The sequence below is a fragment of the Halichoerus grypus genome, chromosome 12 (assembly GCF_964656455.1).
Source record: "Halichoerus grypus chromosome 12, mHalGry1.hap1.1, whole genome shotgun sequence".
Classification (NCBI taxonomy): domain Eukaryota; kingdom Metazoa; phylum Chordata; class Mammalia; order Carnivora; family Phocidae; genus Halichoerus; species Halichoerus grypus.
The window spans coordinates 69,450,598-69,476,527 of record NC_135723.1 but is presented as its reverse complement, the minus strand read 5'-3'; the positions used below and the strand labels follow the sequence as shown (position 1 = coordinate 69,476,527).

Here is a 25,930-nt window from a genome sequence, read left to right as displayed (position 1 = left end):
CTCTGCTTCCTGTATATCCTATCCTAATCCATTCCAACTACCTCACCAGGCAGAATGAGTCCTACTTTGATATGCTATATCGTGAATCTATTACTGTTCTAGAAATAATATTGTATCACATTTGGAAGATACTGAAGAAGTCTATAATATGTATATAGTATGTAGCATATTAGTGTAGGAGAATCTTCTACTTCTTGTGCAGAAATGGCTTTTAGGCTTATGAGGACTGTAATTATGATCTTTAAGCCATGAAACATCAGGGTTATGACTTGATATTGCTGAACAGTTCTCTGGATGCTGTGAGGGTGAAAAAAGGATGCTCTCAGCACTTTGTGGAGTGTGACATGATTACAAATGCTTCCTCACAACGTCCTGTAAGTGTAAGCATGCCCTCAGCCTTGCCCTCCCACAGACGTACCTAGAAGCTTCTACTCAGACGATCAATGTCTTACGTTAAGCCACATGGTGATTTTCTGATTACCGTGATGGTATGAGAGGGGTATTTTCTTCCTTTTGTTACTACAGCGTGTGGACAAAATTTAAGGTAATGTTAACAAAGATAGAGTGGATATAGATGGCTCGCCTCTGGCTAATTAGCATGCTAATCTAAGAGTTATTCAGTGAAGTTTGGCTAACACTGAATCTTGTGAAGAAGAGACAATATATTTGCTCATTAATTGGTTTGAAAGAACTGTTCCTTCCACATTTGAAATGTAAATAACACCAGCTATTTAATGGTCCTAATTTGGTAACTAAAATATTTTTAAAAGAATCTATTATTCACTAAGAGCAGTCTTAATTATGTTATGGTTAGTTATCTAGTCTTGAAGTGGTTTGGTAAGGTATTGTCTTTAAAAAAAAATTGCTGCCTTCCAAGTTTGCCATGTGTTAGAGCTAGAAAAGCCACGTCGGTGTCTTACGGTGAATTACTTTGGTCTACACTGAAGGAGTCGCGTTGAGGCCTGCTGTAGGCTGCGTCTGACCTGAGGCTTACGATGATTGTGTCACTTCCGTGGTAAAATCTTTTCACGGGAAGTGGGTTTCCAGAACTCCCTTTTACTGGTTTCTTCAGACACCTTATGTACATGCTGTTTGTTACCACCAGACTTTACCCCCTACCCTTGTACTCAACCCCGAATTGTTTGTGTACTCCAAGCCCATGCTAGTACCTGTTAGCTTTACTCCAAGCCCGTGCTAGTACCTGTTAGCTTTACTCCAAGCCCGTGCTAGTACCTGTTAGCTTTACTCCAGGCCCGTGCTAGTACCTGTTAGCTTTACTCCAGGCCCGTGCTAGTACCTGTTAGCTTTACTCCAAGCCCGTGCTAGTACCTGTTAGCTTTACTCCAGGCCCGTGCTAGTACCTGTTAGCTTTACTCCAAGCCCGTGCTAGTACCTGTTAGCTTTACTCCAAGCCCGTGCTAGTACCTGTTAGCTTTACTCCAAGCCCGTGCTAGTACCTGTTAGCTTTACTCCAAGCCCGTGCTAGTACCTGTTAGCTTTACTCCAAGCCCGTGCTAGTACCTGTTAGCTTTACTCCAAGCCCGTGCTAGTACCGGTTAGCTTTACTCCAAGCCCGTGCTAGTACCTGTTAGCTTTACTCCAAGCCCGTGCTAGTACCTGTTAGCTTTACTCCAGGCCCGTGCTAGTACCTGTTAGCTTTACTCCAGGCCCGTGCTAGTACCTGTTAGCTTTACTCCAGGCCCGTGCTAGTACCTGTTAGCTTTACTCCAGGCCCGTGCTAGTACCTGTTAGCTTTACTCCAGGCCCGTGCTAGTACCTGTTAGCTTTACTCCAAGCCCGTGCTAGTACCTGTTAGCTTTACTCCAGGCCCGTGCTAGTACCTGTTAGCTTTACTCCAAGCCCGTGCTAGTACCTGTTAGCTTTACTCCAGGCCCGTGCTAGTACCTGTTAGCTTTACTCCAGGCCCGTGCTAGTACCTGTTAGCTTTACTCCAAGCCCGTGCTAGTACCTGTTAGCTTTACTCCAGGCCCGTGCTAGTACCTGTTAGCTTTACTCCAAGCCCGTGCTAGTACCTGTTAGCTTTACTCCAAGCCCGTGCTAGTACCTGTTAGCTTTACTCCAAGCCCGTGCTAGTACCTGTTAGCTTTACTCCAGGCCCGTGCTAGTACCTGTTAGCTTTACTCCAAGCCCATGCTAGTACCTGTTAGCTTTCACATCTGTACTAATAGCATCTTGGGGAAAGGCTGCCATCTGCTTAGTGGACAGAATCTATCTGCATTTTAATTACACTGATATAAAGATCCTTGCCTGGCGCCTGTGACCCTCCTTCACACTTACACTTTTTAGATTTTGACCTATATTGGAAAACGTAACTGCAAAGTTGTAAGCCAACATATTCTCTGCTTCTCTAATCCTCCATAGCCTGGATAAGTATTGCATTAGAAGGATTACATCGTAAGTAAATGTTTATATTCTGGATATCTATTTAACATACTTGGTGCTCACCAAAGGGGAGGTTGGAAAAATGTAGATTTTAAAAATATAACTGCCTATTTAATATTTTTCTTAAAAGTAAAAAAAAAAAATGAGAACACATAGAACCTCTAATGAATTTTATTCAACCTTCCTTGACATTTTGTTAAGTTCGATTTAATTCTGACAGATTTTTTTTCTTTTTTAAACATTTTATTTATTTATTTGAGTGAGAGAGAGCAAGAGAGTGAAAGAGAGAGAGCACAAGCAGGGTGAGGGGCAAAGGGAGAAGCAGACTCTCCGCTGAGCAGGAAGCCCAATGCAGAACTCGATCCCGGGACTCCAGGATCATGACCTGAGCTGAAGTCAGCTGCTTAAGCAACTGAGCCACCCAGGCACCCCTAATTCTGACAGATTTAAGGAAGTAATGAAATATTAAAGTCACAAACTTAAAAAATCTGATCATTAGTAGGTTTAAAGAACCAGCTTTAAGAGTCTTATATTTCCCTTAAGCAATTCAACAACAAAATAAACATCCTTTACTAACCTAATGAAATCAGTGACTGACAGGCTGTCCCCAACAGACTTATAATGGTCTCTTTTGGGTCATGATAATTAGACTTGAGAGAATGAAGATGAATTGTTGATTTTTATAATGTTTTTTAAAATCCCGTATTCCCTTTGCTAAGAAACGTTGCCTTTACTTTTTAGACCTTTAAATATTTTGTTACTAGTTTGTTTCTGTCTCTGATTTATTACTATTATGTCTTCAAAATATTGAGCATATGGGGCTCTTGCAGTGATAAACCTCACTTTCTAGGGAGTCATATAATATTTCTTTGCTTTTGTAATACTGTATGTTAACATATAAGTCTTGCATTTGACCAAATCACGTTGAGCTTGGCTAAATCTTCATTTCTGCATTATGTCTGAATAATGATGTGTTGACAAAGTCTTCATTTATCTGTAGATCAGAATGGCTATAGAAGTTGTTGAGATTTGTAGTATAGATATCTCTTAGATGACATGAGGTAGGCTGGAGGGGTAACAAGATGTAGGGTCTGGATGAGAATCTGGCTCTTCCATGTCCACTTAACCTCTTTGAGCCATTTTCATTCCTGTTTAAAAGAGTTAGCCAAACCTCTTTCACAGAGGTTTTGTGAGAATTGAAAGAACTAATATATGTGAGGTCCTTTACAAATGCTCCTTTATCATTGCTTATAAATATGACAATATAATTTTTCTTACTCGGGTATATAAATATCTGAGACAATACATATTGACTATCAGATATACTCATTCATTTTTTAATTTCCCCCATCTTCTGTCTACTTTTTAAAAAATGTGCTTATTTTCTTTATTCCTTTATAAAAGAATTTATGTATGAAATTGAAGTCCCTGGTAGCTTGAGTCTTGTAAGCAGTAGCCCTTCAGAATGGAGTGCTAAGGAATTGTAAGAACTACTATAGTGTTATAATTCTATGTGTTGCTAAAGAGTTTGAAAAGATTTTCTTTTTCCCCTATCTATGTGTTCACCCCTAAATGATACATTTAAATCACATCAAAGAATTTTACTTTCTTGACTCTTAATACGATGAGATGTATATTGGTTCTCAAATCCTTGCTTCTACTTATTTTTTGCCATATATTCTTTTTGTCTATGAATCTTTCACTTAGCGTTACTAACGTGTGCTTTGAAGATATCTGCTACCTTCTTCTCTTTGTCTCCTATGCCTCTGCTTAAGCCATCTACCCCTTTGCAATTCCTTCCCACTCTTGAGATTCTTTCCTAGCTTGTAGGCATGGTGTAAGTTATACTAGTATAAGCAAGATGCTGAGGAAACACCAGTGTTCTCCCTCATCCTCTCACCTGTCAAAGCTAGTTCCCTATTTTTTGCCCTCTTTGGATCTCACTCTGCTCAACTGCCCAAATTTTCCATAGCAGGAATTTAATAAAATACGTTTTTTGCAAAACTATTGATTGTAATTGAATAGGGCCAGCTCTTTCCTGACCAGCTATATAAAATGGACTGTGAAAGCATTACAAATGACTTGCCTTTTTTACGAGATAAAAGATGTCCATGCTATTCTAGGGGAGGGCGACCTTAAAAGCAATAAGGATCTATTCTTAATTTTTCAGTGGGTGGTATTTTTCACTACGCTTTAAAAATACTACCCTCTTGGTTTCCTTTGGGCCACTTTAGTTCTTTGAGTTAATATGTATGAGGGTATATGACAGAATTTAAATGATAACCCAAACAGAATATTATTAAGAGGTAGATTTGCTGTAAAACAATAATAACGAAATAGGCAAATAAAAAATGGAATACATTCCACAGTTTAATTTACATTACTTTTTCTTGGCTACTCTTTCTAGTTACAGTCCATAAGTCTTCATCTTTTTTTGGGGGGGGGAATCTGTAGGATAATTTTATTTACTTAATCTCAGTAGAGAAATACAGTTATTAAAATGGACATTGAAAAGGTAATAGTTTTCGGGGCACCTGGGTGGCTCAGTCAGTTAAGTGTCTGCCTTCGGCTCAGGTCATGATCCCAGAGTCCTGGGATCGAGTCCCGCATCGGGCTCCCTGCTCAAGCGAGGAGCCTGTTTCTCCCTCTCCCTCTGCTGTTCCCCAGCTTGTGCTCTCTCTCTCTCGCTTTCTCTCTCTCTCCCAAATAAATAAAATCTTAAAAAAAAAAAAAAACAATATTAGTAGTTTTCAAACTAGGCTTAACTGACAGATTAATCAGAAACTAGGGAACTTACGTATGGAAGGAGGATGAGAGCCAGACTTTTCCTAGACTATGGATATAGGGTGCATGAGGATATGTTCACTTCACTGCACCTTTGATTCCATTTTCTCTCGTTAGAATAGCTTTCTTACTGATCTTCCATTTCCCCAGTCTTACCCAGTCTAATCAATCCTCCACTCCTCTGGCAGTTACCTTTCTAGAATGCAAATCTGATCTTACCGCACTAATGGATCAAGCCCTGAAACCCCATCAGATCAGTTGCAGGAGAGAGAGAGAGGATCATACTTTCCTAATCTTAACTTGTCCAGTCCCGACTTCTCTTCTCACTTGCCATTCCAGCCGTCTACAATTCTGCCGCTTTCCAGGACAGCCCATGCTTCATCATGGCTATACGCTGCTGCACATGCTGCTCTCTGACCTGGAATACCCTTTCCTTTCTGTGTTCTGGCCCAGCTCTAATTTCCTTCCAAGAGTCACTTCTTTGCTGCAGCCTTCTGGACTCTCACTGTCAGTCATGGTTCTCTCCCCATCTATACCTGCCACATATAGCCTGGTTCTTAATTATTATATTGTGTTTTGTTTCTTTCCTCTGAATCTGTTTTCCAACTGGAGTACAAAGTCCTGTAGTTGATTTTGCATATGTACCGCCAGCATTTGAAACAATATTAGGTACAGTAGGTAACAGTAAATACTTGTTGAATGTTAAGAACACTGAGATTAGATTGAAAGTGTTATTTTGAGTGCTTCCGTGATACTTGGTTTTCTTTACAGTTATCATCATGCCATTGAAATTACTTTATAAATGGCTAAGAAGGGATAAAAATGGTCATAGTTTATTTTACCAGTAGTGGTTAGTTTTGCGCTGGTTCGTGCGATCATCTCTCAGCTTCAAACCTACCCATTTACACTCTGTGGCGATGATAAAACACCTGGGAAACGTGCATGCCTGACACCGTTGCTAGCAAGTTTTCTCTTATGTGCGGCCGAAAGAAGGCAGTGGTGAAGGATTGGGAAATCTCCAGTTTGTAACATATGTATAGTGATAATAAATAAAAATTAGCATTATTTCTCATAAGGATGATAATTTCAGAGTTAGCGATAAGTCTAACAATGCTTCAAAATACCAGTGCTTTCTATTGGGCACAGGTACTGCTAAATACTACTGTCATTTATTGTCTGCATTCTTAATGGAGGGAAATTTAAATATTTACTTAGATATTAGAGAAAATAAACATAGGATCTTTTTTTCCATCCCAATACAGGAACCACTCCCCCTCTCTCCTGAATTCTCTCTATTGAACCCTTTGGTGTATGAAGGGTACATGAATCTCATTTAGAGACCCTCTGCTCTAAATAGATTTGTATAACAAAAAGGCCCTGAGTATTTACTGTCTTTGGAACATATCTGCTTAATCACATATTTTACCATAATGCTGTATATACTTTATGGGGGTACAAAATTCTTTAAAATAATGGAAAGAGGAGACTAAGTGAGTCTATGTGACTAAGTATTAATTCTTTGGTCACTGAGATACCACATGGTAAATTAATTCCTCTAGTATACTAAATAGGGCCTCATGGCCCTTTTGTGGTGAAATTGTGAAAATACATTGTTGTTTTCCATTTTTGTCAACTGGTTTAACCTCATTTACTTGTAATGCTCGACTAAACTGGCTACATTACATTGAAAATTTTTATTTCCAAACGATTGAGTTTCTGCAATAATCTTCACTAATTGCCTGGTGTAAGATTCTTACTCGAGTATTTACAAATGTATTATTTGTTGTGTATTTGTCAGCTCGCTCAAATAAAACTGCAAATAATGAAAACAATTGCATTTTATCCGTTATAGCTACAAAATAATTTCTGCATTTTTTCTTCCTTCTCCACAATGTCAACCCTGAATTATGACAATTTCACCAGCATTTGAAAAATTATTATGTTTATTGGATTATTTGCAGGTGGGGCTCTGTGCTTTAGTCTACAAATCAGTGGTTAATTTAATGATGCACTAGTTTATATTTAGCAAAATGAAGCATAACAAGCTCAGCTGAAAAAATGATTCTTGCTTTAACCAGTATCTTCACACAGCTGTTTAAATACCATATTGTACTTGTTTTTTTCCTCTTTCCTTATTTAGGATGGCACATGGTACTTGTGTAATCTTTGCTTATTTTAAGCTGGCATAAAAGAATGGCTCTCAGCAAATTGGAGGCAATTTGCAAAACTAAAGGATATTCTTATGAATTCAGGCCAAGTTAAATTATTATTGAAGAATATATCTTTTTCTCCCCCAATTTTTTTTAGGATTTTTTTTCATGATAATGCTATGTTTCAAAGTTTATGACAGTGGTAACTTTTTCCATTTGTTCTGTGTAATTTTCTTTCTTTTGTCTGAACATACCATTAAAGTCAGATTGACCCTGAAAAGTCAGATCTTTAGAAATTTTGGTAGTTCACATTTTATGTTATCAATTTTATAATAGTTTTCCTCCTAGAAAAGATTGGCTCTTTACATACAGATATAAATGATGACCATGGAGATTGAAAGTTTAAATAATTTTCCATAACTATTTTTTCCCCTCCTGACTCATCCTCACTGCCTGTCTCCTTGACCCTCCACTCCTACACCATCAAATAAGATGCAGTTTCCGTTCCTTTTGCATTTGTGTCTAATGTACCACAAAAAACTTTCTCTGAAGATTCCATTGTTTTATTTGCCCTTATACACTTCTTTAACTTCCACATTTTCATGAAATGTACTGTAATATTTTCAGATAGTATCATTTTGCCACAGTACTTCTGTGAAGTGGGATATTGTGCTATGTCTGGATCCTACAGCTGCTTCACATGTGGAACTCTTTCCTATATATTTGCTGACCTAAACATATGATCTGCTAAAAAATGAACACAACTGAGATGGGAAAGATAAAGAATAGAGTTGCAGGAACATAGTTGTTACTTTAAAGACTAAGTTGAAGTACACCAGTGTAACTGTTCTACTTTGTAAAACAGTTCAGTCTGCATCTCTATTTCCTAAAATGTGGAATATCGCTAAAATGTTCAGTTATGTTCTATATGTTTATTATGGATTCTGAATATCATGAATATCAGGCCTGATTTTATTTATTTTAATTTTTAAAAATTATTTATTTATTTATTTATTTGAGAGAAAGAGAGAAGGACAGGGGAGGAGTAGAGAGAAAGGGACAAGCAGACTCCATACTGAATGCGGACCTGGACATGGGGCTCGATCTCATGGCTGTGAGATCATGACCTGAGCCGAAATCAAGAGTTGGTTGCTTAACTGACTTAGCCACCCAGGCGCCCCTGATTTTGTTTTGTTTTGTTTTGTTTTGTTTTATTTTTAAAGATCTTATTTATTCATTTGAGAGAGTGCAAGGGAGTACAAGCAGGTGGCGGGGGGGAGGTGGAGAGGCAGAGGGAGAGGAAGAAACAGACTCCCCACTGAGCAGGGAGACTGATGCAGGGCTCCATCCCAGGACCCAGAGATCAAGATCTGAGCTGAAGGCAGATGTTTAACCATCTGAGTCACCCAGGCCCCCCCAGGGCTGATTTTAGTTGATCATTTTTTATTAGGTAGAACAGTTATGTTGTTGTCTTAATACTAGGCTTAAATCTAACAGCTAAAAGCACTGTCCCAGGAACTGTTACACAATGAAAGTTGTACTGCTATGGGTCTTCTAAGGAAATTAGAAATGCAATGAGGACATGTAGGAAACAGCTATAAGTAAGGGAAAAACAGCCTATCAAAGAATAAAGATAAATTGTGTAAATTATGAGTATGGTTAAAACTTAAGAGAAACTTAGGGACTTGAAAATTATTTTCTTGAATTAAACAATATTGTATGTATAATTATATTTTATTGCAGTACATTAAGTTTTCAAGCAAAGTTTATATGTTATATATAGCATGTATAATTTTGGGAAGCATTACTCTGGGGCCTTTTATATTTTGACCTGCTGTGAGGTAGATAATCATAGCTTTTCCTAGTTGAATTTTATAATAGAATAGAGCATATATGAACATGCTTTGCACAAAGTACATGATTAGCATTCTTGAGTGAAATTCGAAAGAATGGAACCAAAAATCAAAACTCAGTGACTTAAAAGTAATGGTAGAGCCTATTAAAATAAAAATAGCAATTAAATTGTAACATTTATGATACAGCTCTCAGCCAAATAAGGAAATGCTTAAATAAATTAAAATCTTTCAGTTGTGAGATACCTCAGTAGAAAACCTTTTTGGGGTTAAAAAATTACAATGAGATATTAAAGTTTTGTAGCATAATTGAAGATCTTGGATATATGCTTTTCCTTTTGACTTTTTAGTTTTGACTTTGAGTTTTCCATTTTATTTCTATGTGAAAAACGACTGAAATGATAAACTAAGAACTGAATAAAAATTACAAAGAAAATGCTTCTTAGAATTAATCATTTCTTTAAACATCAGAGAGGCTTTTTAAATAATGAGTGATCAATTCCATAAGCATAAAATTTAAAGCTGCAATGCTAATATATATTGATATTTACTATAGTTTTCTCCTTCATTTTGGTGAGGGTAGCAGGCTCCTAATCTTATTAACTTATTCATTTTCACTGGTTTACCTCAAGGGATTAAAGTTAGGAGACATCACCAGATTGATAGAATAATTTGGTCAAGAGCTTGATTACTGCACCCTGAAACAAAAAACAGGTAGCACTCAGCATCCACATCTGCTTCTTGTTTAGAGCATAGTTCACAGAAATACCAGTGTTTTTAGATTCCACTTAATGGTTAAAGACAGGTAGAAACAGGGTGACAGGCTATATCTGGTTTCGCTTTTTCTTTCTAGATGCTGTCATGAGATTATAGATCCTGATCTTTCTGAGCCACCTTGAAACTAGTTATAAAGTTTGGCAGTTGATTGTGCTTAGTCCAGTTCCCAAAAGTTCACATCAAAATCCCTCTACAAAACTGAGAATAATTGGCTCTATTTTTATCAAGCCCCACAAAAAACAGAACTGCTAGATTTCAGCTGTCATTTCATTCAATAAACATTTCTTGGTAGCTATTATGTGCTAGACATTCTGGTAACAATACAAAGATGAATAACCCTTGGATGTTGCCCTCAAGAAGTAAACAGTAGGGAACACACACACACACACGCATACATACACACACACACACGCATACATACACACACACACATATGCACATAAGTACTGTGCACAGGGTACAGCTCTGGGTTTTGAAGGTTGTGTAGGAGTTCTATATGTAGAAGAGAAGGAAAGGGGCCCTGTATGTCATCATAGGAACAGTGGGAAGAAGCATTAAAAAAATTTAAGTAGAAGAGTGATACCAATTTGTGAATTGATATGTTCTGTAAAGATGGAGGCAGATACTTGAAACTGAAATTGCCTCTGAAAATTCTGGATAAATTGTCAAGACTGTGTTCCAGTCCCTGAACTAGTATGGTACAAAAACAATGAAGTGCATTTCTTGCCATCTCCCAACTCACTGCTGAATTGGGGGATATAGATAATACAAAACAAACTACAATTCAAAGTGCTAAGTACTATAATAATGTTACAAAGTGCTATGGGAAAATTATAGGTGATGAACTTTTTGATTTTGTAAATTTGCTTCTCTCACGGATTGTTTTTAATGTCTTTTTTCCTTTTGAAAATCAACTCCACTGAGGTAGATTATATAAAATACAATGCACCTTTTTTTTTCTTTAAAGATTTTATGTATTTGAGAGAGAGAGTGAGCCGGAGGAAGAGAGCATGAGCAGGGAAGGTGTAGAGGGAGATGGAGAAGCAGACTCCCCACTCAGCAGGGAGTCCAAAGCTGGACTCAATCCTAAGACCCTGGGATCATGACTTGAGCCGAAGGCAGATGCTTAACCAATTGAGCCACCCAGGTGCTCCCTTTTTAAAAAGAGGTGAAAAATATGTAGGAACATTTTTCCTGGCGAAGAATGAGACTGTATTCCTATTCTTTATAAGAAAAAGATGTGAATTTGTCAAGGCCCAAATTTGACTTCATGTATTTAGATTTTTATAACATTGAAAGTACACCTATATTTCAGAAACAGGTCTTATGCTGAGAAGGTAATATGGAGGCATCAAATCGAGGTGTATTTCATGGAAAGAATAACAATTGCTATAGTTTTGACTGAGAGGGACCAAAAAAAAAAAAAAAAAAAAAAAGGCTTTGTCTTCCATGCTAGTTTTAAAATAGAGTAAAAAAAAAAGATATTTTAAAAAGATACATAAATTCTGAAAAGACATTAGTTCTAAGAGTATCAGAGGAATCAACAATAATAAACACTTCTAGGTTTTCGCAATTAATCAGTTAGGCTAAAGGTTAAATGCATTATGTATCCGTTATATGCCTCTGAATGTATGAGAGCTCAGTCACTGAGTTATACCCTAAAGATTGGTTAGACCACATTATTTTATCAGGAGAGACCGTCATGAAAGCATCTCAATCCACAACCTCTTTTCTGAATTACAAAAAAAAAAAAAAAAGTACATATCCGTCCCATTGATCATCAGCGTGATCCCTTATACAAAAACGAAAAGCCTTTAAGTTGTTTCTGAAAATTTGTTCATGTTCATACCAGATAAAGCCAGATCTATGCTAGACTTTTTCATAATGTTTTTTCTTATTAATGAAATTATACATGGGGCGCCTGGGTGGCTCAGTTGGTTAAGCCACTGCCTTCAGCTCAGGTCATGATCCTGGAGTCCCGGGATCGAGTCCCGCATCGGGCTCCCTGCTCAGCGGGGAGCCTGCTTCGCTCTCTGACCCTCCCCCCTCTCATGCTCTCTCTCTCTATCTCATTCTCTCTCTCAAATAAATAAATAAAATCTTTAAAAAAAAAAAAGAAATTATACATGTGTTTTTGGAAAACGTAGAAATAGAAAATAGAATGAAGAATAAAATGAAGAGTCATTGCACACACTTTGATCTAAGTCAGATTTATTTATTTATTTTAGTTTTTTTTTAAACTTTAAAGATCTATTTCTTGAGAGAGAGAGAGAGAGAGCGCACTCGTGCAAGGGGAGGGGCAAAGGGAGAGGGAGAGAGAGAGAATCTTAAGCAGACTCCCCACTGAGCTCAGAGCTGTGATGGGGCTCAGTCCCAGGACCCTGAGATAATGACCTGAGCCGAAATGGAGTCAGCAGCTTAGCTGGCTGAGCCACCCACGTGCCCCTAAGTCAATTTTATTTAAATAAAGATATCAAAATAATCCCTGAAGCTTTGGGTATTTTATTTTACATTTCCTGATGTTTAGAGATCTGTACTATATGCCTGAAATTTGTGGTACTTTCCTGAGGCTATCTACGTTTTCTTTCACCACTTTTCCTCAGAAGCACCCTCACCTAATTCTCGGATACATTTTGTGTCAAACACTGCAGATAGACACCAACGGAAGGGAGCCCTCATCCGAGTTGTGGCAGTCTCACAGGAAGGCTGCTTTTTCAAGGACCAGGTTCTAGGATTTGGTTCTCAGCTTTGCAGGTCCTGAACGTTGATTCTTCTAGTATGGAAAAGTTTATCAGTCTTTCTGGGAGACCCAAAACAAATTCGTGAACATATATGATACGACTGATACATGAATCAGTGTGCTAATTTATTCATTGCCATTCTAGTTTAGCCCTAAGGAAATGGATTTCTTTTGGAAGCCCTGAAGCCAGCTGATCCCATTGAGCTTTTCGCTGCTGCCCGTCTGAGTTCCTGCCGGAATGCCAATCCTTTTCCAACAATCTGGCTCCCTCTCTCTTGCTCAGTTCATACTCTGATTCCTTCTTCCTTCCCGATTTCCCACTCTTCACAACCCTTGCAACTCTCTGGGGACCCCACTTCATAGAAAAACAAAAGAGAAACAATGTCCCAAAACAAAACAGTTTCCCCCCACCTATATTCTTAGACTTGTCAAGAAGTTCTCTTATTCCACTTCCTGTCACAACTGAAATCTGAAATCTGGAGCCACTTTCTTCAATAGAAGACCCTCTCTCTCTTAGACAGTCAAACTTTAAAATTCTTATTTCTGGGGCTTTCTTTTTATAGATGTCATGTAGATCATTCTTCTTTGGGCACATTGTTTTTCTTTTAAGGAGAATTGCAAGGATCATAATTAAACTTTCTTATTTATATTTACCTTCTATCATGCTTCTTAAAGTAGCTTATAGGTCATCTTGATTTTGGATATTGATGCCCAGATAGTTTAATCTCCTGTTTCCAGGCTTTTTCTCAGGAAAAATATTTAATATGTAATATTTAATATATAAGTATATATATATGCATGCATATAAATGTATATATGTATGTAAATGTGTGTGTATATATATACATATACATTTATATACATATATGAATATATATAAATGTATATGTATTTAGCTCATGATGTTGCTACAAATGGCTGAACATTACATTTTGACCCTTCTCAATTCATTCTCAAGGTATTAACGTTACTTCCATTTGGGTTGCAATGTTTACTGTTTTCCTTTTTCTCCACCCTACCACCACTAGTATATTTTTGCTTTGGAAAAAGCTATCTCCATAAATACCGTGGCATTTATTTTCTGTAAAAGCTTGAGCGCATATTTTACTTGGACATTGATTTCTCCTCATGTGACAGAAATGGCAAGGTTAGTGTTTCAGGAGAGCTTCTCTTCTGTTAACAATATCTTCATCCTCTCATTAGTTTAATTCATGATAATAATCCAGACAAGCTTTGACCATTAAATCCTTTTAGGCAGCAGAGTTTCCCTGAGGCCGTTCTTCGTTTTTGAATAATTAGTTTTTTCAATTCATTTTAGTGTATGAAGCTAATAGTATATGGGAATTCATTTTCTTCTGATGCTATAAACTTTCCATTAATGTATGAGATTAACTTTTATGGTTTTTTTTTTCTTTTCCTATAGAGCTGTTAGAATATCCAGTAGAGTATTTTGTAGTATTCTGACTAAAGCTCTTTTGGGGGGTTTGTGGTTTTAATTGGTGTTCCGTCAACTCTGTTCCTTCCATCACACCGTTTTCTTTTATTGCACAGGAAATGATGAGGTCTCTCCAAAAAGCATTTATGAAATCCCTAAAGAACACTGAGATTGATTTTTGTGTTTCCTTTTAAAAAAATACTCAAAGAAGTTTGAGAAGCCCATATCTTTGGGAAGGTTAATATTAAAAAAACTGTCTACCCAGTTCTGAAAAATTGTCTTGTTATGCCATTATTATTTCTGACAAATGGATCAGGTATAGTTCCATAGAACAAGAGAATTAACCTTAATTTATTTCTTCTCAAAATTAGAAGAGAGTCTCACAGAATAAAATATAGGATATTCCAGCTTTACATAGTCCTGATTACAGAATTGAAATCTCAAAGCACTTTCTAGATGCAAGAAAAGCATTACACAAATAAATAATCAGGATTGGCTGCTTCCAAACAGCAAGTGTATGTAAGTCATTAAAAAAATTTCTTTATGAGGCTGAGCTTATTCATTTATTCAGCCAAAGATTGATTACTCTGATTTTTTAAATGTGATTTTTGTCTTGAAGGAAGGACTGAGAACATATTCATACTTAAGGAGTTGCTAATACCTACTAGGTGATATAATGGTGAAATAATTTATAAATAATTAATGTCTTACTTTTTTAGATCTCTATAGTCCCATTCTAAAGAGAAAAAAAAGCACCTTAAAGACTCTTAGTAGAACATAACGAGGCAATCAAAGGTGGAAATTTTATACTTAAAAATGCATTTGGGGGGCGCCTGGGTGGCTCAGTCGTTAAGCATCTGCCTTCGGCTCAGGTCATGATCCCAGGGTCCTGGGATGGAGCCCTGCATCGGGCTCCCTGCTCTGCGGTAAGCCTGCTTCTCCCTCTCCCACTCCCCCTGCTTGTGTTCCCTCTCTCGCTATCTCTCTCTCTGTCAAATAAATAAATAAAATCTTTAAAAAAAATGCATTTGGATTTTTAAAAGTTTGCATTTTGGATATTTGTGCAATTTCAGAATTCCAAATGATATTTATATAAATCCATCTTTTACTTTCTAAAGCTTCAAGGATGGGGGGCAAAGGGAGCAGTATAATGAGCTATTTTAAGGCTAGTAGGATATAATTAAGTTTGAGAAGAAATTTAGTGAATACTGTATTTGGAATTTAAGTCGCTGGGGTAGAGTGGAAAGCTATGGATGTTGTAGCCCTAGTAATTATCCCACAAGTGAGTCATGTTGAGAAAACTCTCCTTAAAATCTATTCAATGTCATAGCCTTTCCTGATACAGCAATATTTTTGTAGGGGACTGGAACTAGAAGTAATCAAATAAAAGGTGCAAAGTAGTAGATGGTGGTAACTGTCAAAATCTCCATCAGAGAAGCCAAAGAGAAAAAAAGAGAACACTCTTTATTTTTGTGCTTTTTTAGTGTGATGACTAAGCACATGAGCAGCCTGGGCCTGACTTCTTGCACTGCTGCTTAGTAAGATGGGTAATCTTGCTTAGGTATTTAATCCATCTGTGCCTCAATTTCCTCATTTGTAAAATGAGGACAATAATAATACCATTATGGTTATTTTAGGACTTAATGAACACATATGTCTATGAGTGTGTGTGTGTGTGTGTGTGCACGCACGTGTGTATGTGTACAGAGAAATCCTAAAAGGGTCCTATATATAGGTATTATTTGTTACCATTATTACTATATTTATTATTATCTATGCTAGACTTCATAAATATTTTCAATTTATTCAACAGATATTAATTAAGCTCCAGTATGTGCCAAGTACTACTCTAAGTACTGGGCATACCATAATGAACAAGGTAGTTAAGGACCCTGTTCTCATGGAACTTATATTTTACTTTGGGAAGTCAAGAGAGACAATTCAAGTACATAAGTGATAAAAATATCATGGGGTGCTAACTGCTATATAGAGGATTAAAGAGGAGTGATGGGATAGATTGGGTAGTCAAGGAAGGCTTTTTAAGGGAGGTGACATTTAAATTGAGAGCTGATGACAAAGAACAAACCTTATGAAGATCTGGGGCAGGAGCATTCCAGTGAAGGGTTTCTAAGATGTGCTCAGAGAACAAAGACTGATGATGGGTAGTAGCCTGGGTGTGAGCACTATGAAATAGGATCTGAGAAGGTGGATAGGGGGAAGGAGGAGGTAGTTTTATCTATAAAAGGACGGCAGGAGGGACCCTTGTGGCGATGGAGGAGGGAACCGTGGAATCGTTCTGTTTCTTGACTGCTTCAGTGTCAACATTCTCGTTGTGGTTTTGTTGGTTGTGGTTTCGTACTATAGTTTTGCATCTTGGAAAACCTGGATAGAGGGTACATGGCTTATGTCTGTATTATTTCTTAAAACTGTATATGAATCTATAATTATCTCAAAATGACAAGTTTAATTAAAGAAAAGAATACATTATTTTTATTGATCAGTAGAGAGTGTAGAGCCTCCAGCCCTCGTTATTCTGATTTAACTGGTCAGGAGTGGGGTCTGTGTCTTGTACTTTTATAAAGAACTTCAGGTGATTCTACTGTGCAGACAGGATTGAGGAGCTCTGCAAAGCTGCAAGCAAATCCCTCTGGACTTTAAGTGCAGGATGTTACCCATGTTTTCTTTAGATTGTGATACTTGTTACAGACTTTTGACTTTGCAAGTCTGTGATGTGATCCCAGAGGACCAGTGTCACTTCCTCAGCTGAGACCACACAGCTGAGAATGTTTGAAGTATCTCTGTATCTCTGAATATCTTAGTATTTTCCTCTTGAAAACAAATTTTACTCTAATGTTTTTTTTCCAAAGTCCATTCAGCTTTTATTTCAGATGCTTGTTGAAATAATTACTTTCATTACTTGTAGTTACTGGAGTTTTGTTGGTAAGGATGCAGGCCCTGCTTATTCATGTTTGCTGATTGCTGTTCGTCCTTTTATTTCTCTTTCTCTTTAATACGGTCCCTGGCTGGGCAATAAAATCCTATGTGTAAAACAGACCACATGCAAGTCTTCTTGCATGGTAGCTGCAGGAGTCTTTTTGAAAAAAAACAAAACTTAATTCACATACGAAATTCCTCTTTTGAGTGCATGCTGTTTATGATTAGAAACTACATAAATTATTACCTTATGAATAAGTTTAATACTTTATTTTCCATGAGACCGGCTTGCTTTTCATCTTTTAAAGTAGAGAAGCATACATTTGCTTTTCCTCTGACTCAACTACACTTTTAAAGAATATTCTGGCAAAATCCCACTGATAATAGATTGTATTTGCTCCTGTAAATGTCAAACTCTTGTTTAATTTTTAGTGACCACTTAATTAGTGTTGCATTTGGAACTTATTTGATGTAGAGCTCTGTGGAACATCTAGCACACAGTAGGCATTCAGTGATTATTAATGAATAGGATTAATAGTTATTTAGGGATCACTGCTGTGTACCAGAACTGTGGACAATCCCATCCTCATGTAGCTTTCAGTTTTGTGGTGAGATACATAAATAATGAGAATCATTCAAGACTTGTTATCATAATATCCCCTTTATTGGACATAATGGCAACTCTAAAACTTATTGAGTCCTCGTGTTTGTATGTGTGTGTGCATGTGTATGTGTATGTAACAGTATGCTAGCCTGTTGCCCTGTCTTTGCCTTTGTCTTCTTCTTTCTTATACTTCAGTCTTATCATTTATACACCTGTTATTTATGGTTCTGATAGTTCAGGACAAAGAGTGAAGTCTATAGGTTGTTCCTTAAATCAAGTATGGCCAGATAGTTTAGCCTTTTGACTGTACTTTTTCCCCTTTGTGACTTCTAGTGCACAGAATTTGCTTGTTCATGGCAGACTCTCATCATTGATCAGTTTATAGCCCCTCTTTTAGTTTAGCTTATTACTTATTTTTCTTCTGTCTGTATTGCTTTGTCTTCATTAAGTGTTAATGTCAAGTATTTAATGGGTGTCCCTACAATTTGCTCTCCATCAGCTTATTTAGATATATGTGTATCCTTGAGGGTTATCGTGTTTTATTTTTTTGTATTTATTTTTTAAACAAATACTTATATAGCATTTTTCACATTCCAGATACTATTTTAAGCTTTTGCCAGCATTAATTCATTTAATCCTCACAGCAATTCTGTGAGGTAGATACTCTTACCCTCTTGGCACAAAAAGGTTGAGTAACTTGCCAAAGAGTACATAACTCATAGGTGTGGATCCAGGATTTCAGTTTAGGCCCTCTACTTCTAGAGTCTACACCTTGAACTACTATGATTAGCTGCCTCCCCATGGTATTGTGCTGTAAATCCAGGGTATTGTGCTGTAAATCCTACTTGGTTCTTTCCCTTTTGTGCATGTTGCCATGGTACATCAAATTCATGACCTCTAATTGCTACCTGATAACTCTGTTGTAATACCACATTTTACAAACATCAACTTTATTGAGGTATAATATACATACAATAAAATAAACTTATTTTAAGTATGTAATTTGCTGGGTTTTGAGAAAGGTATACGTCCTTGTAACTAGCATCAAAATCAACATATAGAACATTTCCTTCCCCTTCAGATACACCCTGGTGCCCCTTGCCCCCTCAGTTCCACCCCTGGCACAAGACACCATTGATCTTTCTGTCACAATGGATTAGTTTTTCCTATACTAGATTTTGCATAAGTGGGATCAAATAGTATGTGTTCTTTAATCTGGCTTCTTTTGTGATTTTGAGATTCATTCGTGCTGTTGCTTGAATCAGTAGTTTATTTCTCTTCATTACCATTGAATTTTCCATTGAATGGATGTGCCACAATTTGTTCATACATCCATCTGTGATGAACATTTGGATTGTTTCCAGTTTTTGGCTAAGATGAATAAAGCTGGAAAGAATATTTGTGCACAAGGCTTTGTATTGATATACGTTTTCACTTTACTTGGGTAAATACCTAGGAATTGACTTCCTGGGTCTTATGATAAATATATGTTTAATATTATGAAAAACTTACAAAATGTTTTACAATATGCTTGTGTCATTTTACACTTCCACTAGTAAAGAGTAAGAATTTGAGTTCCTCCACATTCTTGGCAACACTTGGGATTGTTCATCTCTCTCTTTTTTTAATACCTTTTTCTTTTGGAATAATTATAGAGTCATAGTTGCAAAAATAATACAGGGAGGTCCTATGTACTCTTGACCTAGTTTTCCCGCTGTAGTAATATCTAGTGTAACCTTAGTACAGTGTCCAAACCGGGAAACTGACACGGGTACAATTCATAGAGCTTATTCAGATTTCATTAGTTTTACACACACTAATTTCTTTGTACATGTATAGTAGTTCTATGAAATTTTATCATGTTTAGATTCATGTAACCACCACCACAATCAAGTTATAGAACTGTCCCATCACCACAAAGATTCCTCATGTTAGCCCATTACAGTCACACTCATCCTGGTTGGCTCCCTTCCCTCACCTCTTGCTGCTCCCTTTGTGAAGCCCTGGAAACAGTCTCTTCCCCATCTCTATAATTTTTCATTTCGAGAATGTTATATAAATGGAATCATACAGAATATAATCTCTTGAGATTGGTTTTTTTTTTACCCAACACAATGCCCTCAATATTCATGCAATACCCTTAATATTCATTGTCTTACGTGTGTCAGTAGTTCTTTCCTTTTAATTACTGAGTAACATGGATGTGGCACAGTTTATTTAACCACTTACCCATTGAAAGACATTAGGATTGTTTCCATTTTTCACTGTTACAACATGGCTGCTGTGAACTAGAGTGTACATGCTTTTTTGCAGACATAAATTTTACTTTCTCTGGGATAAATGCCCAGTAGGGTATGTTTTCTTTTTCCTTTTCCTTTTCTCTTCTCTTCTCTTCTTTCTTTTAAGAAATTGGCAAATTATTTTCCAGAATGGTTGTGTCTTTTTGCATTTCCACCAGCAATGTATGATTTGTCCTATTTCTCTGCATCCTTGCCAGCATTTGGTGTTGCCGTTATTTTTTATTTTAGCCACCATAATAGTTGTGTAATAATATCCCATTTTGGTTTTAATTTGCATTTCCTTAATAGCTAATGGTGTTGAACATCTTTGCATGTGCTTACGTGCCATCTATATGTCCTCTCTGGTGAAGTGTCTGTCCGTGTGTTCTGCTGCCAATGTTGACTCTTAGCCATTCTGTTGGAGTGCATTGGTAGCTCACTGTGGTTTTAATCTTTGTCATCTGATCAATAAGTAAGGATGACCAATAGGGACTTGAAAAAGCATCTTCTCAAGTCCCTATTGGTCATCCTTACTTATTTGTGAAGTGTGTGTTCAGATTTTTTTTTCCTCATTTTGAAGTTGGTTTATTTGTCTTAGAGAGTTATGAGTTCTTTCTGGGTACCAGTCCTTTGTCAGAGACATGTTTCGTAAATATTTTCTTCTGTTGTATGGCTGGCCTTTCTCATTTTTTACATAATTTTGTTAGAGGAGTAGTTTTTAATTTTGATGAATTTAAATTTGTCCATTTTTTCTTTTATTGTTAGTGCTTTTTTACATTCTTCTAACAAATCCTTGTCTACTTAGAAGTCATGAACATTTCTCCTAGAAATTTTATAGTTGTAGATTTTATATTTAGGTCTAAGATCCATTTGGAGTTAATTTTTGTTCATGTGCCACATTTCAGTCTAATTTCCTAGTGAGTTGAATAGTTACTAGGTTTATTAGCATAAGTAACAGTGATGACACATTATCACACATGGTTCCATGGGGCTATATAGGAAAGTATCTCACTCAGTGCATGCAAACTGTTATCCACAATGGTTGTACACATTCGTATTCCTGCTAGCATGTCAGGAGAGTTCCTGTTTGCTTTATTTTGACTTCTTATAAATAATTATATACTAAGATTTTTCCTTCACCTGCTTACAAACTCTGATTTTATATTATGTTGTTCTCAGCATGCTTCTCTGTGACAATCTAGTGACTCTTTTCCAGTTTAGTTATTATAATATTTTGTGGAAGGGAAAATCGGTACTCTTACTTTGAACTGTGTCTAAATTATGAGTGCAGAGGCTGAGTGTGAAGGCCTTAGGGCCGCACCATTGATTCAGTGTGTAGGCATTAGGATATGTATCTTGCCAACTTGACCACTCTTTTATCTCCTTTTTCGGTCTCATCTTTGGTCCTTATTTTTCATGATGTTGAATTGGTGACCTCAGGTAAGTGAGATATTAATACATATAATTAAGTGCCAAATTGTGTGAAGATAATATTCTAATATAGTTATGAATGCCATATAATTTTAGGTGAAAATATATATGAGCAGATGGTGATGTGAGCAATAACTAAAGTACTTCAATACAGGTCACACCTTAAAAGTCTCTTATCTAGTAAAGGACAAAACCATCATGTTATAAATATGCTGCAAACTGCTGTAATATGCAGTTTGAAACTTCATGTATTATAAGAAAAACTTGTGTTGAACAGATGTTTCAAGTCATAAGGGCTGCAGTATAAACCAGTTAAATTTACATAATGATTTTGTAGGCTAAAATATTAGTTATCTTCTCACTGAAAAGTCCATTCATCGCTACATAACACTTAGCTGGGGTAAGGAATACCTGTACTAATCTTCACTCTGAAGTTCTGACTGAGAAAATGACATGTGAAAATAAATACTCCTTTTTTTAGTTTTCTTTGCTAAGTTCTTTGAATATTAATATTAGTTATGAATTATATTTATAGAAACTGTTACTTGCATTAAATGCGGCTTGCATCTGGTGAGCATTATTTTACAGTGTCAGCAATTTAGTTTAAATCTGCACTTGCTGGTTTTGGTATCAAAATTGGAAAATACTGAGAAATCTTTGTTCATCTTTGATAAGGTCTTGATAGTTTCTTTGCTATGTTTGCATAAAGTGTATTTTTTTCCCTCCTGTTTCTCTGGTAGCTTAGTGTTTAAATTATACAAATATCAAAACAAAAAGAAAAAAAATAGAAATAAGGCTATTACTTGCTTACAGATTTATGTGTAAGTTCAAACTGCTCTGTCTTGTTTAAAAAAAAAAAAAGAGAGAGAGGGAGAGAGCGAGACTTCTATTAACACACAAATTTTTTCCAGCCATGTTTGCTTTTAGACAAGTTTTGTTTGTTTCTAAAGCCATATACTATACCTTCTGGTTTGCCCAGGACAGTTCAGATTTATGTCTATCTTCCTGGTGTAGTTATTGATAGTATCCCCTTTCACTCCCAAAGTGAAATATGCTGTATCTTTCTCAAATCAATTTACTTTCAACATCCCTGGGCTCTTGTTCTGACCCTCCCATCGACTACCATATGACTATGCGTATAGAAAGCCATCCAAACTTCCTTTGAGTTTCTTCATCTATAAAATGAAATAGAACAGTAGGACTAAATGATCTCTGAATATTCTGGAAAGCTTTAAAGTTTTATTTCCAGATGCTTAGTTACTTCTGGTATAACAGTGGTGTAGAGAAGTAGCTTTCAAAAAAACGTTTATTATTTTCTCTTTTACTATTTATGGTCCTATTCTGTTCTTTCCTATTATATCCTATTAAAAGAAATGCTGATCATGACCCACTAACTTGATTTCATGACCAGAACTGGGTTGGGTTGAGATTCCTATCTTGATTTGGATATTCTTAAGTATCTGTCTTAGCTGTGACACCCTGAACAGTGACTTACCTTCTGTGAATTTCAATTTCCTTATCCACCTGTGTTAAGGATGTTGGGAGGGTTAAATGAGATAAGCCGCATAAAGCACTTCACGTAGTACCTGGTGTGTGGAAGAGCTCATGGCTTGTCAGTCATTCTCTATTAATGCTGTAAAAATGATTTTCCTCTGGAAACACTATGTTACGTAGCGTACAATTGATTAAAAGTTTTTACCACGTTATTGAGAAATCATTTAAAATTACAGATAAAATTATATTCTTGTAAACCAGCAATTTTGAAGCTATCCATAGGTGCTTTGTTGGTCAAACAGTAGTTATGTTTTTGTAGTACTCCTGTGAAGGAGGGAACTCTTTGGTTGTCCAGTTGAGTTCCTCATCAAGAGGTGAAATGTCAGGGAAGGCATTAGGGAAAATACAGTAATTCAGAAAATACAGAAATACAGAAAATACAGAATTTCCTGCCCTGTTTTAGTTGGGATTAATTTAAATCTTTTAAAAAATAGAAAAATTTTAATCTTGTTTTTCATCTAAAATAATATATAACCTCTTGACATTGAAACATACATGCCTTTTTGAAATATTAGAATCAAAAATTATTTTCACAGAAAGTGAAAAGCATTAATATTTTCACTATTGTTGAACCAGTAAGCCATTATCTTTTCTAAAATGAAATGTTAAATTTACATCTGAATAGTCTTGTATTCTAATATTCAGGAATAACTGGGATAAGTAGTCAAATTCAGATGTGTGGTTTCTGAGTTTATTTTGCCTCTATCAGCTTACTGTCTTCTGAGTTTCCCTGTACTTCTTACCTGTGCACCAGTGCTTGTATCCCCTTCTCCATGTCATTTCTGCTGTCCTTCCTGAAAAACAGGGGATTGTGAGGTTTATGTTGAGAGTTAAGTCCTTTGACTTACTGTTATTACTTTGTCCAGCTTTGCATCCTCCACGTTGAGTTTCATTTCTGAAGAAAAATGAGCCTTCTTGACCTTTGCCATTGTGCTGTGGAAGTAGTTCAAAATGGCAAGGATGGCTGTTCCATAAAGAAGGTAAAACAGTAGGTACATATCAGTAGTATGGTAGAGTACATATCACTCTGCCATATTCTTTCCATTATTAACTCAATTCCTATCTCTTGATAGCCCTGCGAAGTAGGTTTATTATCCTCAGAAAATTACAATATTTGTCAAACAATCCTGAAACTAGTAGATGGCAGAGTTGAAATTTAAACTGTAGAGTGTCCCACTCATGATTTTAGACTCATCCTGGGAAGTTTGTGGAAGTGCATTGTGAATAATACTCTGCAGATCACAGTTCTGACCCTGGCATTATTCATTTTCATTAACATATGATATGTCAGTATGACCAAACCAGGCTAGGGTTCTAGTACTCTGAAAAAGAAAAGTAGGTTTACAATTCCAAGATAATCCTGGCAAATTGCAAGAAGTAGAAAATGTAAACAGCATAGCTTGGTAGAGAACTACGCCGGGTAATTCACATAAGGAGAAAAAACAAGGTGTACAAATGCAAGAGTATAACATTAAGAAGCTACCACGCAATTCTTTTTTTCTCCTGCAACCCTGGTCATGATTTAATTATGTAGAATTTGGAGAGAATCCAGAGGAATCCAACCGAAAATATTAAAAGGGTTGAGAAATTTGCTCTGTGATGAAAGTCTGAAGGACTGGGTTTATTTAGCCTAGAGAAGTGACGTCTGAATAGGGACTTAATTACAGTCTTCAGGTTCAGTGAAATCATAGACACAGAGGCCATGAGTGGTTCCCAGGAGAATTGTCTTTTGACAGGCATTCTCAAATATGGTTGTTTTCTTGGTTTTCACTGCGTGTGAAAGGATATTATATGAGTGATGATGAGCAGCTGTTCTTTCTTCACTGCAGGGGGACAAGCAAGAAAAAGCTTAAATCACCACAGGAGTGATTTAAGGAGAACTTTTCAGCTGGTGGAGATTCTTCTCTCTAAGCTCTATAAAAGTATGAGAGCACCTGTCAAAAATAAGGCTGGATGATAGGCATTTTCATGTTATAATTTCAAGCCTAGTTCAGTTTGGTGGAACCACTTAGGCACTTTCTGGGGTACTTGTGGGCCAAGGCCCAGGAAGGTCCTGATTTTTGAGAAAGGAAATACAGATGATGTGAGCAGCTGTGACCACTGGTCATCTGCAAAGACCTTTCTATTTTCTTTCTCAACCTTCTTTTTAGTTGTTGTTGTTCCTTAAAAGCTCTCTTCTGAGTGATATCTCCCCAGATTGCAAAATATTATTTGTGCCTCTTCATTGCCTCTTTATGTCTAGAAAAACATTCATTTCCTTACTAGTTAGTTTCATCTAAGTTTTAAGGGAGGGTTGGTTTCTAATTAAAGTGACATGGGAAGGTATGCAATGCAGGCAAATACCTCCTATAGGATCTTTGTTTGGATTAACTTCCTCCCTCCCTCCCTCCCTCCCTTCCTTCCTTCCTTTCTCCCACAAATAGCTTCTGAAATCCTGCTAAGTTCTAACACTGGGGATATAAAACAGACAAAAATCTCTGCCCTGGAGAGGTGGATAAAAAAAAATAACATATATAGTGTGTTAAATAGTGATAAATGCCATTGGGAAAAATGAAGCATAAAAAAGGGATTATACAAGATCAAAAGGTCAATTTGAAATATATTTGTCAGGAAGGCCTCAAATATCTAGGCATCAAAGATAGGTTTGAGTTGCCCATTCTGGGCTTCTGCTGCTTTTCCCCGCCCTTGCTTGCCAGAAACAGGATTCAGTAGCTTGGCACATCACTTCTATAGGGGTGCTGACCTCTGATACAAATAGAGCCTGCAAGATTTACATCATTGACCTCATTTTTTTTTTTTTAAGATTTTATTTAATTTTTGACAGAGAGAGAGAGACAGCAAGAGAGGGAACACAAGCAGGGGGAGTGGGAGAGGGAGAAGCAGGCTTCCCACAGAGCAGGGAGCCCGATGCGGGGCTCGATCCCAGGACCCTGGGATCATGACCTGAGCCGAAGGCAGACGCTTGATGACTGAGCCACCCAGGCGC

At 36.8% G+C, this 25,930-nt stretch overlaps 1 protein-coding gene across 4 annotated transcripts in view; it reads left to right on the top strand.

The window, feature by feature from the left end:
* IMMP2L (inner mitochondrial membrane peptidase subunit 2) overlaps positions 1-25,930 on the top strand; it is an 861,167-nt gene that overhangs the window by 229,972 nt on the left and 605,265 nt on the right. The gene's annotated exons all lie outside the window — the stretch shown is intronic.